The sequence below is a fragment of the Lathamus discolor genome, chromosome 5 (assembly GCF_037157495.1).
Source record: "Lathamus discolor isolate bLatDis1 chromosome 5, bLatDis1.hap1, whole genome shotgun sequence".
Classification (NCBI taxonomy): Eukaryota; Metazoa; Chordata; class Aves; order Psittaciformes; family Psittacidae; genus Lathamus; species Lathamus discolor.
This window is the reverse complement of record NC_088888.1, coordinates 54,344,026-54,358,676: the sequence shown is the minus strand read 5'-3', so window position 1 is coordinate 54,358,676 and position 14,651 is coordinate 54,344,026. Positions and strand designations below refer to the sequence as shown.

At 40.1% G+C, this 14,651-nt stretch overlaps 1 protein-coding gene across 3 annotated transcripts in view; it reads right to left on the bottom strand.

Annotated features, from left to right (window-relative positions):
* ECHDC1 (ethylmalonyl-CoA decarboxylase 1) overlaps nucleotides 1-14,651 on the bottom strand; it is a 37,605-nt gene that overhangs the window by 1,072 nt on the left and 21,882 nt on the right. The window lies entirely within an intron of this gene.

The window sequence follows — 14,651 nt, the reverse complement described above, 5'->3', positions numbered from 1 at the left end:
CCAACACTGCCTTGCTAGTTCATGCCTAAAACAACAGGGTTTTTGGTAAAACTCAAGCATACTAATGCACAAACCGTATTTCTCAAGAGGAAGGATCATGGTTTTACTACTGATCTGCACTGGGGAAGTTCTGTCAGCAGCCTGGTGCTTTATTTATAGCACAGTTGATTTGGGTTTTGTTCCATACTTTGGAGAGTCCATGTGAGTTTGGTTTCTAACTGCTCACTCCAGCAACTCATAGCTCATAACAGAATTGCTTTCTATTTATCTATTGCTTACAGTGCGTAACAGAACCGCTCCCCTACAGAAGGTAGAGTTACATTCCTCTTTTCAAAGATTTCACATCTTTGCTGCTTTTCTACAGTCTGTCACCTCCCTAATTTAACAACTCACCCTAGGGCTGATTAAGCCCTCTCCCTGGAGCAGCAATGCTGCAGCATTGTACCGTCTCCACACAGTGTTCACACTGACACACACATTAGGTTAGTGGAAAAAGCCTCTAGAAATAGAAACATACAGAATAGATGTATGGAAACAAACTAGACTTGCTTTTTCTTAAGATGGTACTCTGCAGCATGGTTGCTTGCTGCTGTTTGTAAGACAAATTACACTTGTGAAGTAGATTCGCTTCTACTTCAAGCACTAATTGGCTTTCTGAAGATAAATCTTGTAATACTGTGGCCTACACACAAGTCTGTTTCCTAACAATGAAGTTTTCCATAGTGAAAATACCAAGATGGTATTTTCCCAAGGGGGAAAGAATAGGAAAACCTTTAAAAAATGCAACTACTTGTAAGAACTCACAGTTCCCAAATCCACTTAGTTATTGTTAATTGTAAGTTTGCTTGGTTGCTTTTTTCTCAACCAGAGCACCATCAGCATCCATGACATACTATAAAGCTCCAGGGCTGAAGAGCTTACACTTTATCCCAGACCTAATACAATGCACAAAGGCAACAGCTGACATACCAGATTGCATGAAAGCCTTTTTGTAGAGACAGTGGAGGAAGGTTGTGTGACAAAAGGAAGAGAGCAATGTATTGCAGGCTTTTAGCTAACATGAGCAAGTGCTTCCCAAACCTAGCAAATCCCAGGGAGCTCAGGTCTCTCATCTCCAAGAGGAAGACTCTGCAAGTGTTCCAAAACTCCTTCACTGTCTCAACTTACTTTGCAATTTGCTGGCACCCAGTGTCACATTGGGAAAGCAATAACAAAAACATTATTAAGGGTTTAATTCTACCTGTGCTGAGTGATGTGAAGCATTTTAAAAGAAGCAGTCATATGCAGTTAGGCGTCTTGATGTAGACAACCTGTAGGCAGTCTCGTAAGACTGACACTGCAGGTCAATAAGGTTGAGTCTCAGACTGTCCCATCCACCTGGGGCCAGGCCTTAAGGACAGGCATTTCAGTGGACATCCTGAGGGCAGCGTATGGACTCATCTGGGAGGCTGGGACAGCACACTCTGAAGTTCTCATGGGAAGTCAAATTTTACATTCCAAGCACAGCTGACCCGTCAGCGCCAACAAGGAAAAAGTTGCAAACGTTTAGTATGTGGGAAAGGCTCTGCTACCCTGCGGAGTCCTCACCTCCCTCTCACAAAATGGAACCGAGCATGATGAAAGGAAAATAAATGACTGACAGCTAAATCCACAGAGAGGCTGTGAGCCTGCAGCTTCCAGGATCTCATTGGGATTCACCTCTCCCTACAGTGCTCCTTTGAGGAAGCTCCACAGAAAATACGGAGGGAAGTGGTGGTCAGTGGAAGGTGTAAAGAGGTAGTCTTGGACTGCCTTCAGGCTTAAGAAAGGCATGGAACTGGATGATCTTTAAGGTCCCTTCCAACCCAAACCATTCTACGATTCTAAGTCACACCATCTCTTACAGAAACCAGCCATCACACTCTGTGTTAGGTATACCTCTCTCCATGCTCAAGGAAGCTGTGGAGACCTGAGCTCAGACCTGAAGAGGTGCATGCCACTGCCAAGCTAGCCTGGAATCAGCCTCAACCACACAACCAGCTACAACCTCACGTAAATATTTCCCTTTTTATTTTATGAAATGAACTGAGTCTACCTTCTAGGACATGACAGAGCTGATCTCCCATTAGATGAATTTATGTAAGAAAAGTACATCAAGCATTACTAAACATAATGAGGCAGACATCAAAAGGCTGAGAAGACTGAAGCACTATTCCATTTCTGAGCTGTTATACCTTATTCACCTAATCCTGCCCTGCCTGAGACAGAATAGTAGATGAACACAAAATAAACCCTGATTTGACTGAGTATGCCTGTTCTTGTCTTCCAGGGTCAAGGGAACTAAAATCTGCATTTTCTGTATCCCAGGGAAAGGTTACACCACTGGGCTCCTAGACACATGCCTTCCCTGCCTAAAAAAAGCAGAAAATCTGTTACAGGACAATACTGAAAAAACTATTTATTAAACGTAATTAATGTACAAAGTAACTGGAGACCTTACAAGCACAGAAACCTCCTTCAGAAACATAAAGGGCAGCAAAATCCTCACAACTTAAACTGGAAATAAGAGGTTAAGGGAATAGAGGCATCAATAGAAGCAGCTGAAACCTTCTTTAAGAACATTATAATTCCATGTTACAAGCTCTACAACCCACCTAGGAGGAAAGCACAGCCACCATGGGCCACATCCAATTTTGGGTTAGTCATCTAAAGTAAACAGGAGCTACAGCAAATATTTGTGCTGTACATATTAAAATCTTTTCAGATGCACTAAATGTTACAAACCCTCCACCTTTGATCGGAGAATTCCTTCACTCCGTGACATCTCATTTCACCCACAAACTACCGGCTGTCATGTCACATCTTATCACATCACTGGCAACACACGTGAGGAGAAAGCCTTGTTTGCCACTCACAATGCAACCGAACAAATCCTTTCCTTAAATAGGTACAATTGCTTCCTCAAACGTGGCTCTTGCTGTGACCTAACAGCTATTCTTCCCTTTGCTAAAGTATTTCCCAGCTACTTGAAGCTGGAGATATACAGAAAAAGGTGCAAATACAAACAAAAATGTATTTTCTCAGCTTTTCATACCTCCTTTTTATACTTACTGATGTTACTGAACTGGATGTCCCAAGAGGTAAAATCAGTTCCCTGGGCAGCATTTAGATTATGTTAAGATCTGTGCTAGCCCTTACCTCATCACTTCTTGAACCTCGGGGTTTGAATTATATTCAGTATTCTGACAAGGCAAAGGCACAAATGAAGTTTATTGGGGAGGGACAAAAACCATCCTCTATTTCATGCATTTTAAAAGCTCCTACCATTATGCTTCTGAAACCCATGATGTAAAAAATGGATGCCTAAAACACTAAACATGTTGTCAGCAACCTGGATCCTGTTCCCATCCCTGCTTGATTCAGTGTCATGTAAGGACACAGCTCTTGACTTGGAGTCTTTTCCTCTTAGCTAGCATGAGACTGGCACACCATGGAGGGAGACTGCTGGCATCACACAGGGCTGCAGCACCTGGTTCTCAGCTTGGGAAAGGACCATTGAACAAGTAGTCAAGCACTGCTTCTACTGCACACTGTCCTGAACAGTTCATGTAGTACACACTGCAGTTTGGAAACTTCCAGGCTCACTGCCTTCTCCCCATTTTTTAGCATAGCAGGTGGCCCTGCAAAGATTTAACATGTACCTAGTGCTCAATCCACCTCTGATACCTGTGTTCCAAATCTTAGAGTCAGAAAGATACACCAGATATCACGTAGCTTCCCGTTTAATGTGTCTAAAACCTATCCTCCCCACTATGCACAGACAGATGTTAATGCACATAAAAGAAACTACAGAACTTCCTTAGCATTAAAATACAAACTCTTGAGGCCCCATATATGAGCCCTCCTTGGCAATTTGTTCCAAATCTCATTCCTACTTTCTCCAGAATCTTTTAACAGCAAAAGTAATCCCTCGGTATAGCTCTGAAAACAAGAACCACCACACTGACATCTTTACAAAGCCACAGAAAGCCTGAAATTAAGAGTGCTGACTGAAATTAAGGCTGCAGTTCATGCCTGCAGAGACCTAACCTGGAAACCTAGATACTGACAGTTAATTATGAGACAACATTGTATTCTAATAGTTACATCTTTTCTTGTATAAGTATTTAGTCTCTCAAAATATTTTTAGGACCATAAATCTTACTTGGAAAGCTAGGAATACTTTCATCAGTATTTAACTGCAGAGTGTACAGGGGTTTATTTTTAATTAAATCCCAAACACCTAGATTTAGCCTTGCTCAATATTCCTATAAACAAGCCTTCTGTGGTTATTACAGAAACTCACCTTAAACCAACTGCATTAACCAGTCATTTTTGCAATAAAAATGAATTCTGAAGCAGCAAGGTACTGTGGGAAGAATATTCTGCAGAAGAAATATGCAGTACTACACTAAAATAATTTAGCTAGGCAGCAAAGCTGCTGATGCATAGTTTCCAGCCCTGACTTCAATTTTTGTGACAGATGCTGTTAGAATTAGACCCTCAAGAATAAGGTAGTCTCCTTGAAAAAGCAAGTTGGGACTAATTATTCTGCCTCTGCCTATCCAGTGCAGTGTCTCGTCAGTATCTTTATCACTATGCCATCGAATTACCTAGGTACTCTGTAAAGGGATTTGCTAGACAAAAGAGCTAAAGATTTTTCTGAAATACAGTTATCCCACTACACACTATCACCAACCCTTCACCCCCCATCCCAATTCACTGAATATATTAGCAAGTGGATTCATACTGGGAAGAGCTAGTCATAATTTCACTTATCTTTCAATATCACTTTATTAACCGGATAGACTTTAAAGGATCAAGAAGCCCTGATTAAACATTTAATCAATAACTCCTTGCTAATTATATTTAGCAGATTTTTGAACTGCAGCGATGCAGTCAATATTGGCCAGCCATGACTGTTCCATGCTCTCCCAGCACAGCTTGCTGGTATTAATTCCCCTTGCTCCTCTCCCATATCTTCTCTCTCATGGAGAGCTTCTCCTGTTTCTGCCCTATGTAAAGAAAGAACAAGACCATTAGGCATTACAGGAATTGCTGCTTCAGAGCTGTGGCAACACAAAGTCAGACTTCCAAAGTGTAAAACTGTTAAAACTAAAGCTTTTGGTGATAGTCCATCCACACTGGCATCATAAAAATAAACCCCCAAGTCTTTGCTCTCCCTGGAAAGCCTTTAGTCAGAGTCACTTGACAGATGCCTAAATGGTAGCCACTAAAGAATGTAAAAATGAAGACAAAATGGTTTAAGAGTTTGGGGAAACTATGCTCCTCGTACATATCTTTGATACAATTGCACAAAGCTGCTCTGCAATCCCAAATTTCAATAAGTTAAGATAAGACCATACACATTAATGATCTTTCCTATCTATGAGTTTTAATCTGTAACCTTTACTACAGGAATGCAACCTTAACTACAGGAAAACTGAAAGAATTAGGTCCAACTATATTTTAATGAGCCCATCAGAAAGTCACCGATCTCAAAGCCTCTCAGTGATCAAAAAATCCCCAAACACCAAACTCTATGTTCCTTCTTTACATGAGGCTTAAATGAAATAAAATGATACCCAAGAACCAAAATGCAAAAAATCCTACCAGCCTCTCAAGTTCAGAGCGTTCTAGGCATGCTTTGAAACTCCATGTCAAAGGAATAGGCTTGATGCCAGCCTAAGAAATCTCACCAAGACAAGAGCTCACTTTTCCCACAGCTCATTTCAAATTGCCTTACAGATTATATGCAATTTTATTTATAGTTACTGAATTATTTTGTAACACTCTTAGCACATCCATTTCCCTGCCACTTGCAACAAAAGCCAAGAATCAAGCACTAGGGAAAGTCTCAAGTCTCCCCAGCGCATGCCGCCTTTACCACCACCTACCTACCTGCCTTTGCTGCCCTCCAGTCAGATTTCCCAAAATGTTTTATGAAACCCTAAGGATCAGGGTCAAAATCACATGAAAAAATACACTCCTAATTACAGATTATTTTCTTGAGCAAGAGTTAATGTTCTTCTGGGTTGGCACTTCCCAGAGAGGAGCACATGGACCTAAACAAGAGATACACTTTTCAAAGGAAACCTTTAAACAACCATTTATAGCATGGCTCAATCATGTTTTCGCACACCACCCAGAGTCAAATGAAATGCAGAAGAAAGAACAAAGTCATATTTTCATATAAAGACAAAAAACGTGGTTAATGATAAAATTCTGAAAAGTAGGGTCCTGGATCAAAAAAAAAGGAAGATGTAGCAACAAGAAAAGAGTTGAAGGCAGAGATGGAACACAGAGACGTTCAGAACAGAAACTGCTAAACAGACATGAGTCATTTTAGGAGGAATACGGTCTCCGAGAGTAAATACGAGCTGAAGGTATGGATAACTCCACCATTTACTCCCCCAACACTGGGACATTCAATGGAAGATGAGCCTCCAAAAGCAACAGAGTCAAGTCAAAGAGGCTGCATGTTTACAGATTTCAAAGGAAGGCACTCCAGGGAAGAACCACAAAAATAATATTGTTACTTAGAAATAGATCCTTTGGATAACAGGAGTTAAATTGCAACAGGCAAATACAGAAATCTGCATTCCCCAAAACCCAACATCTTTGATTAGAGCAAAGTCTGCACTGAGAAAAATTAATAAAAGGCCTTTCTGCAGCAAAAAGCAGCAGAGCACATGGTCTGTGATCTGGCAAGCCCCAGACTAAAACTGGTGCAGACATGACTGTGTAAGAATAACCAGAGAAGTGGAAAAAGGTTTATTTCTTAAGCACTTTCCTGATCAAAAGAGTAGCTAAAAGAGGGCCAGACAGACTGTTAATTTGAGAGAGGGATTATGGAAGGAAAGAAACACAGGGAAGTAAACTGCCGCTAACACACTGCAAGGGGAGCAGGACAGCCTTGAGACAAGGTAGGCAGGACCTCCCATAAGTTTCCTGCAGGTGATGTTCGCCATTATACTGGTTGCCATACACACAAATGGCTCTTCCAACCTCATTCTAGACTAGAATTTCTCAGAAGTCAGCTACAGTTTTACCCAGCAGACCTGCATTAGGGGTTTTAAATCTATTTTCTTACCTCAGGCTTGACACTTTCTCACCCATGGCCTCACAGAAGCCGGAGAGAGAAAAACATGCCATGAAAAGCTACATTTTTCCTTAAAGGGATAAATGAGGCTGAACACTGGAAAATACAGAAAGACCTTTTTCTGTAGCAGGAATGAAAAACTGAATTATGTGACAGAGTACAGGGCAAGAAATAGGGATCCAAAAAAGCATGACTGATTAAAACTCCACAGCAGCATTAAAGGAAGTAAGATGAGCTTTCCTCCCCCCATCACTTTGCAATAAACTGACAGAAAGGAAAATTATTTGGCCAAATTGCAAAGCAAATCTGCCCCATTTCCTAGGATGGCACTTCTTGGGGCCCATGTGCAATGCTCACGGAGAAATCCTGCAGCTCAGAGCACTATGAGGGCACTGCTGGGGGTGGTCAGCCCTATGTAAGGGGGCTGTGGGGATGGGGAGCGGGCTGTCCAAGGGCTCGTGCAGCACCCCCATCACCACCATGCAAGGCAGCACATGCTGCTTGCACACACAGAGCAGCCCCTTTGCAAGCTGTGATGTAGCACAAAAGCTGAGCCACACAGCATTCCCTCATCCCCCCTCTCATGCTGCAGCATTCAAGCGAGCTGAGGAGATCCAGAAAACAACAGAAATGTAAATTAAAAGGCTTTTCCCAACTGGAAAAGCCACAGATTTTTACAATTACACAATTAGCAATAAAGAGTCTCCAGTCCCTGGTTGCTGCCTCAGATCTGTTTGACAACACCCCCTGTGCACACATGGGGAAGGAGCAGCATGGCTTTACAAAGGCACACAAGGCTCATACCACAATTTAAGCACACACAGAACCAAGAGAATAAGACAGATAATTACACCAGGGAGCTGTTAATTCTGCTGAAGTGTGTAGTATAATCTCTGCATACAGCATGAATCACCAGAGCCATAAAGCGGGAGTAAAGCCCAATTGTTAAAAATGCCTGGATTCCTCCTTTCTCCCTACAGCTGTACAAAAGCAATCCATGGTGCACCACTCAATTTCTCCTTCCCCGTGAATGACCAATGTCTTAATAACTCTCCTCCTCTTCTAATTCCCAGCTCTGACCTTTTTTGTATTACCCTGGTGTCAGTGGGTCTCAGTCCCAGACACGCTCCTTTACCATACAATCATTTTCAGAGTAATTCTCATCTAACATAGCAGTTGGGTCTTACCCACGAAGCAGGTTTTAGCTATTCTTCACAGGCTGCCAAAACCTCAATACACAAGTGAGTGAATGCCAAAATAATGCTCACATAAAAATTACTCATGCATCTAAAATGTTACATGAGTCTTCCTTCCAAAAAAGGAACTACAGCTATTTGGATTTAATTCAAGCAAACATCTTCAACAACAGATATGCCTTTTAGACAAAAGCAAGAATTTCCATTATAAAAGATCCAGTGATATTTTACCAGATTCATCAATGAAAAATGACCACTTGGAAGTAAAGGGGTTTGATAATTGAAATTTTTAGTCAAATCTGAATGCCAGTATTCATCCAGAAATCAAAAAAGGACATGGGAGCTTGTTTTCAAATTGAAAATACTGTATTTTTTAAAATTATGGACACATTTTGATGCAGCACATACATCCATGTTTTTAACTTTGGTTTCCCACATCTTTGTCTCTATCACATATGTTTGATCTTGATAAAGACCAAAGAAAACAGAACAAAATTCTCCTGGACTAAATTCAAGTCTCTTAAAGCAGGAACACTTCAGTCATATTATCTGCTCATCTCTGCTGCCAATACATAAAGGCGAGGTGGAGCTCCCCAACACTTTGGCTCAGAGCCTGGCATCTAAAATGTCAAAGAGGCAGATCACCTCATTCGCCTGAACTCGGCTGCCTGGAAAGGAACAGCATTTCTTGACATCAGCCCTAAGAGATGTAAGGCTTGAGTTGCTGTAATACTTTATGATGGATTTAATATATCATATTTCTGCAACCCACAGCATTAAAAGATTTAAAATATGTTGTAACATCACATTAAATAACAACCCTTCGCAAGACCTAGGCAGCAAGACATACTTTAGCATCTGCGTGCAGTGCTACTCATGCTGCATTTGCACATCCTACACAACAATTTCTGACTAAAGCAAGAAGAGATCATACACTTGTTTGAAATCACTGGTGATTAAATGATAATGAAATGTTGTCATTGTGTCAGGTTAATAATCTCAAACAAAACATGCTGAAAGTTGGGGGTTTGGTTTGGTTTTTTAAATGATCATGGGGCTGTGACCCAAGTCTTCATTTTTCCAGATATGATGCATGAATTCAGAGCTTTTTTTTTTTTTTTTTTTTTTTTTTTTTTTTTTTTTGGCAGGGGAGATGAGGGCACATTGACTTATCTCATAAAAGGCATAAATGGGATGGAGAATTTAACATTAAAAGTTTACATTAAAACAGTAACTTAGCTTCTTCGCCTCTCTACTTTTTAATATAACTCATTAGTTACACCGACAGGGAACTACAGCCAGCCTCACATCACTAACTGATGGTATGTTCAGACTAGCTGGACAATAAACAGGCTCAGTTTCAGCAAGCTGTAACAGATTCTCCACAAATATGCCTAAAAGCATGACTGATTATCACTAAAAGTATAATTTCCCTGGTATCATTCTGTTTACAACCTTTCTCTTTCACACACACAAAACCACACCAATTGAAATCATTGATTTTTCCTCAGTTGATATATTTGCTTTTTGTTTATGAGCATATCAGCACAAAAAACAACTGGAGGATAACAACTAGCAACAGACCATAGATAGAGTAGAAGTTCTTACACATAAAACAGTTTGAGCACAATAGGAATTTATTTAATGTAAGAATTTATAATTTGATTTATTCTTACGGTGACTGCTGAGTTACAGCAGTAGCAATTCATTGCTTACTAACTACAGAATCCAGGAAGAAGCAGGAAGCTAAAGCCACCAAGGCTTATAGATTCCGACAGTCTTATTTCACATGATTTTGGATATGTCTGGAGGGAAGAGGAACACAAAGGTCCAACCTCCAGAGCTTTTCACTAAGATATTGGGTTGCTTAGGGTTAGAGGGGAAAAACACCCCTAAAAGGTGGGAGAGGTGCGGGGGGTGTGAAGGAGAAGACTGGAAGTTGCAATTGTGAAGGCAATATTTACAATGAAAGTAGGTTGAGATCCACACCTTGCGAAAACCCAGGGAAGCTGAGTAACTTGGGGAACATTTTGTCACTTCAATAAACAGTAACTCTGATGTGGATGATTACCCTCTAGTTATCTACAACATTAACTATATTGTTACCTGGAACGATGAAGAAAGGACTAGTTCTCCTTTTTATAGTAGTACAGGACTGAGAAAATGAGATAGACAACAAGGACTCTGGAAGACCTTCTCTACAAGCTGATCAAATGCAAAGTTAGGCACGTAAAAGCTGTAGCTTCAGGGGAAACTGAGACTACCTAACAGATCCCTAGAGCTGTCACCTTTTAGAGGCTGAGTTCCTCCTTTGCTCTAGCCATACTATATCTATCCCTTTACAAACCACTTTAACTCACTGTAAGGACAGGAAACATATAGGCTTTCTGTTGCTTCCTAGTGAGATGTTCAACTCATAAAGGCATACTTTACCAGTGCTTGGCAAACCAGAGGCCAGCAGTGAGCTGGGAATGGGCAGCAGGGACACTCTTCTCAAGCACCAAAATGAGCTGTTCAGGCAGTCCATCCTTCTCATGGAGCCACAGCTCAATACAATCCCACCTCAAAACTGGCACACTGGAACAGGTAAGTGCTTCTCAGACTTCACATTAACCAATTTGTGGAGCTGTCTGATTATATATATATATATATATATATATATATAAAGATTATTTTGGTAGTGAAGATCAGCAATAGGACATCCAACTCAAACACCTGCAGGCAGTTTATCTCAGCTGGGGATTACTCACTCCACAGCTGTAAGCATAATGGACAATTTCAGTGCATTTGTACTCTTCCTAAACTAACTCTCCTTTAGACTTGAATGCTTCCCTAAAGTGGACTGACAGCCCAGGGTCTCAGCAAGAATCAGCATGGGTCCAGCTCTGTATTCCCTAAAATCTGTCTTATCTAAGTTTTCCATTATCTTCGTTTATTATTCCTGTGCAGCACAGAATCAGCTGCAGACAGGACTGTTCAATAGAAAGGACATTAGATTGCATGGTAGAAGTGGTCTAAAATGTAGACACATGCTGATAACAAAAGTCTCATTCACCTAGGATAAGATGGTTTGGCTTCCCAAAGGAAAAAAACTAACTTAAAATGAAATAAACCCCTACAAAAAGACAACCCCAGAAAAAAACATCAACTCCAATTCAGGCTATGTTGCTGTTATTTACATTTCCAGTAAAATCAAACAGTGGTAAATTTGAACTGTGGACTACATAAAAAATCCTCTGCCTGGAAGATTGTGAACCCATGAATTTCAAACCCAAATGAAAACTGATAATAAAAAAGCCAAACCAGGCCATAAAAACAAACCCAAAAATATAAGCTCTCAAGTCCATTTCTAGCAGTGCTGTGATTACTTAAGCAGACGTCAAGTGTGCTAGGTCGAAATAAGAACAGCCTTCTTAAAGGCAGGCAATGGAAACTTCTAAAACCATAACACACCCCTGAAAATTCTTTAGAAAATTGTACTAACAAAACTCCCAGGGCTCTAAAAATGTGAAATGATGCATGACTGCAATGGAATTCTAAAACTGCCAACTGGTTTGATGGAAGTTTTACATGCATTCACACACATATACATGGAGAGGAAAATTTATATAGTTAAGTGATCTATGGCATATAGCAAACACCTGAAGCTGAGAGAACCCACTCTCAGATTCAGCTGCTGATTCTTTTCTGATGATGTGCAGCAATGTTACAGAGTCACATCTAATGAAAAGTGCTTTGTCAGCCTGGAATTTGCAAGAACTCATGAATATGTGAACCCCATCCTGTTACATTCATATCATACTCTGTCCAGTGAAAAGAGCTACTATGTACTGAGGCACCCTTATTTCAAACAGCAGCATCTTGTGTACGTAAAAGCTCTTCCTGATAAACTAAAAGCCCAAAGCCTTGCATACAGTGAAATATTTCCAAAGAAGCTAGTGTTTTGTGCTCTGACACTCTGAAGCCTATTTCCATAAGGAAAAGCTTACTGTAAAATAGTAAGGTGTTTCCAGCTTCTCCCCCACTCTTTTTTTCTTTTTTTTTTGTTGAAAGAATCAACAAATGAGAAGTCAGTCATAGTGAGCCTAGATCTAGTCTATGTAGTGGTTATACTATCTTCTACTCCTTTAATTTCATATGAATTACACTTAATGCACTAAACACACTCTTGTAAAAGTAAATAAACACAAGTCACAACAACACACCCCCCAAAAGCTATTCAACAGCAGTGAATTTCATTGTATCTCTTATGCATTTTATGGAACAAGCCTAAGACCTTAGAATGAAATACTAAGCACACATACATATTTCACAAAAAAATACAGAAAACATCCAATTAAAACGCAGCAAGGCCAGTTTGATAAATGCTGTGTTATCAGCATAAGCTTCTTCCCGTGTTAAAAGCTTGATTCTGCCATTCCTACAGACACAGGGCAGAAGACCGCTCAGAAAGCAAATACCTCTTTAAATCAATGGCGCTTTTTATGAAGTAGGATACTGCTCAGCACTAACAAGAGTAATGAAATGGGCTCTTTGTGATTTAACTGTGCAGTATTAACTACAGCTGAAGAAATAGGAGATTTATTTATTTTGAAGGAAAAAAAAAGGAAAAGGAGAATACTGCTGCCTCTACCTATGAGCTCTTTTTGAGGTCAGTAGTCATAGAAATGGGTAGCTTTCCATCTTTTCACTCTCATCCTCTGCCTGGAGATGCCACCTTTTAAACTAGATTCACATGGTAGTGACACATCTCTATTTTGACTCAGTAGCATTAGGAAGCAATAAAAGGGTAGTGGGGAAGAGACTATATTTTTCAGCAGCACTCAGATACAATGGAAGTCCATTTGCCAAGTGGCATAGGACCAAATTTTCAAAGCTGTAGATGTATCTAAAAGACTTACACAGACACTGCCTCAGGGAGTTTTCTCAAAGGCACCAATGTGAAATAGAAGACAAAACAGCTCAGAATCAAAGTTAGTCTTCCTGGCTATTCGCTGGTAGTCCACTGCAGCTACTGTCCTCAGAAATTACTGTGATCTACTAATTGCACAAATGGATTCATTACCAAACCATCTCTGCCCCAAATCTGTTTATTGCCCAACAACCCACTACAATATGTCCAAATTCCTTAACCAATCCTGCCAAGTCAGTTCTCCTTAATTTCATGCATTGTGTAAGTACAAGATACATTTCAAGTTTCTGCATACAAGGAACTCAGAATAGGTACTTCATTTCAATCATTTGTAAAATTGCATCACTGATTCGTTTGTGCATGTCACTGAAATGGCTGCAGTGTCATGAAGAACCACAACATACACATATTTGGCAGAATAACCCACGAACCATCTTCACAGGCTGAGGGAGAATATTCAGCTGTGGCATACTGAAAAAAAGCCTAAGCTTAATGAAACTGTACTAAAAAGCTCAGATGTCCAAAAAAGTTTCTCACCTGCATGGTTTTACATTATTCAGCTTTACAGAAATAATTGAGATAAATTATTACAGTGTCAGAAGTCTTATCTTCCCAGTATTCATATCAGAAAAGGTCTGAAAGGGTTTTAATTACCTTGTCCTTCTCTGGACAATAATTTCACCCACCACCACCCCAGTCACCTGTTTATAATCTTTATAAGGATGTTGCTCTTACAGAGTCATGCTGCAACAATCCATAAAGCAGCTAAGATTCAATAAGATGTTCTGAGAAGACCTCTTCCCCCAGATCAAAGGTGGAGCAACCTAAGAGGCTTTCACTTTTCATCACTGCTCTTATGTCAGCAATAAATCTGCCAGAGTTCATGCAAGCCCTCCCTAATCCAATTTTAAATGAGCTGTCTTAAAACAGAGTAAGAGACAATTAACCACAAGAACTGCCTCTAGAAGAACAGATCAGTAGTATCTTAAACCAACTCAGCTATTTTAAAATTGGATTTGTCTACACCTCTGCTTTAGCAGAGATGTGCATCGTGCTGCCAGGGCATATTTCAGACAAGATACATAAGCCATTTGGTTCCAATGAGTCACTTCAACAATATCTGTATAGTTAATGTAGTATAAATTGGCAAAGATAAAAGCAAGAAAATATTTTAGGCCAATACCAAGAAGTTTGGTAGTTTACACTGTAACTATGAAAAACAGAAATGGATTTGAAAATTTAGAATTAAAACCAGCCACAACTCACTTTGTTCTTAATAAAATAAAATAAAATATCCAAACAATTGATTCAAGGAAGAAAATAAACCTCTCTGATTTCTGTTCTGAAGTTCCTTTTTTGGCATCAAGAGAATCAGGGAAGAATACCTCTTCCATTAATACCCACTCATAGGCCCCCCCAAAAA